At 51.5% G+C, this 2,500-nt stretch overlaps 1 protein-coding gene across 2 annotated transcripts in view; it reads right to left on the bottom strand.

Annotated features, from left to right (window-relative positions):
- The window catches only part of aralar1 (calcium-binding mitochondrial carrier protein aralar1), a 178,842-nt gene that overhangs the window by 80,366 nt on the left and 95,976 nt on the right, over positions 1-2,500 (bottom strand). The gene's annotated exons all lie outside the window — the stretch shown is intronic.

Here is a 2,500-nt window from a genome sequence, read left to right as displayed (position 1 = left end):
TCTACCTATCCATCCATCCATCTATGTACTATAATCAGACGCCTTAATTCCGCAAGGGGTGGCCACAAACAAATCACCTCCATGTCACCCTGTCCTCTGCTATCAGGCTACCCTTTCTCCAACTCACATACCCCTCTCTCATATACCTTTCCTCCATCTCATCCTCGGCCTCCCCCTCCAACTCACTCACATATACTCTCCTAGCCAGTCTCTCATCCTCCATCCCCTCCACATGGCCAAACTTGCCACATAAAATTAATGAAATAAGAAGTTGTAACAAGAAAAATAAATCGCTAAGGAAAAGGAGCTACGGGTCTCTTAAGTTCACGAGCAGACGGCCTAAGTTTGCCAAGAAAGAGGTTAAGGATCACGCAAGAAAAAATGAAGATAATAAAGTGAGACTGGAAGAAACTGATGACGAAAAAGGGAGGGTAAAGGGAGAGGAAGGAGAGGGGAAGTGATGAAGGAGAGGGGAAGTGATGAAGGAGAGGGGAAGTGATAAAGGAGAGGGGAAGTGATAAGGAGGGATGGAGAGGGGAAGTGACAGGGAAGGAAGGAGAGGGGAAGTGATAGGGAAGGAAGGAGAGGGGAACTGATAAGGAAGGATGGAGAGGGGAAGTGAGAGGGAAGGATGGAGAGGGGAAGTGATAAGGAAGAATGGAGAGGGGAAGTGATAGGGAAGGAGAGGGGAAGTGATAAGGAAGGATGGAGAGGGGAAGTGAGAGGGAAGGATGGAGAGGGGAAGTGATAGGGAAGGAGAGGGGAAGTGATAAGAGAAGGCAGGGAGGAAGTGAGGGAGGAACGTATGGAGGAAAGGAGGGAGGGAGTGGAGGGAGGGAGGGAGAATAAAAAGGAGAGTGAGAAATGAGGAAGGGTGACAAGAGTGAAGGGTGATCTGAAAGGTAAGGGAGACGTGATGAATTATTGGAAGGAAGGAAGGAAGGAAAGAAGGAAGGAAGGAAGGAAGGAAAGAAGGAAGGAAGGAAGGAAGGAAAGAAGGAAGGGAAGGAAGGGAGATTGGATGACGGACGGATGGATGGAGGGAAGGATGGAAGGATGAATGAATGAACAATGGAAGGAAGGAAGAGGATGGATGGAAGGAAGGAAGAGGATGGATGGATGGAAGAAAGAAAGAAAGAATGAAAGAATGAAAGAAAGAAAGAAAGAAAGGAAGGAAGGGAGGGAGGGGAGAAGGTGATAAGAAATGCGATATATGAACGACGGAATATAAAGATACAAAATTAATGACGAGTGTGTGTGTGTGTGTGTGTGTGTGTGTGTGTGTGTGTGTGTGTGTGTGTGTGTGTGTGTGTGTGTGTGCAGTCAAAGCTGAGATGAGGCAGGGTAAAGCAGAGGTGAGGCAGAGTAAGACAAGGGTGAGGCACGGTAAGACAGGTTTAGGCAGAAGTGAGCAGGGTGAGGCAGGGTAAGGCAGAGGTGAGGCAGGGTGAGGCAGAGGTGAGGCAGGGTAAGGCAGAGGTGAGGCAGGGTGAGAGGGAAAAGTTAGGAAATGAAGTATGAATCGTGCATGATAATTAGCTCTCAGGAAGACGGGGTGGCAGGAGTGTGAGGCAGGGGTGTGTGTGAGGCAGGGGTGTGTGTGAGGCAGGGGTGTGTGAGGCAGGGGTGTGTGTGAGGCAGGAGTGTGTGAGGCAGGGATGTGTGTGAGGCAGGGGTGTGTGTGAGGCAGGGGTGTGTGTGAGGCAGGGGTGTGTGAGGCAGGAGTGTGTAAGGCAGGAGTGTGTGAGGCAGGTGTGTGTGTGAGGCAGGGGTGTGTGAGGCAGGGGTGTGTGTGAGGCAGAGGTGTGTGAGGCAGGAGTGTGTGAGGCAAGGGTGTGTGTGAGGCAGGAGTGTGTGAGGCAGGGGTGTGTGAGGCAGGGGTGTTTGTGAGGCAGGGGTGTGTGTGAGGCAGGGGTGTGTGTGAGGCAGGGGTGTGTGAGGCAGGAGTGTGAGAGGCAGGAGTGTGTGAGGCAGGGGTGAGGCAGAGTGTGGACGACATAAAGCAGAGGTGTGTGAGGCAGGGAAGAGTACTGCAAGGAAAGGAAAGGCATGAAAAAGCAGGGTGAGGCAGGGAAAGGAAGAGCAAGGTAAGGAAAGAAAAAGTGAGGCAGGGAAAGACAGTGTGAGCCTGGAAAAAGGCAGAGCGAGGCAGGGAAAGACTAAGTAAGGCAGGAAAAGGCAGAGAGAGTGAGGGAATGGCATAGTACGGCAGGGTGAGGCAGGGAAAGGTAGAGAAAGGAAGAGTGAAGGAAGGAAAGGCAGAGTACGGCAGGGAAAGGCAGACTACGAAAGAATGAAGCAGGAGGTAAGGCAGAGTGAAGGTATGGTAAAAGTTAGGGAAGTGAGAGAGAGAGAGAGAGAGAGAGAGAGAGAGAGAGAGAGAGAGAGAGAGAGAGAGCGGCAGACTGAGAAAGAATGTGTTGAGACAGGCAGAGTGAGTGCGGCAGGGTGTACCAGTGTGACAGAGGCAGATAGACAGACAGGGGTGGGCGAGGCAGAC

Source organism: Coenobita brevimanus, chromosome 42 (assembly GCF_032717465.1).
Source record: "Coenobita brevimanus isolate Jiangsu-jjx chromosome 42, ASM3271746v2, whole genome shotgun sequence".
NCBI classification, from domain to species: domain Eukaryota; kingdom Metazoa; phylum Arthropoda; class Malacostraca; order Decapoda; family Coenobitidae; genus Coenobita; species Coenobita brevimanus.
The sequence above is the reverse complement of the archived record's forward strand: the minus strand, read 5'-3'. Positions and strand labels throughout refer to the sequence as shown.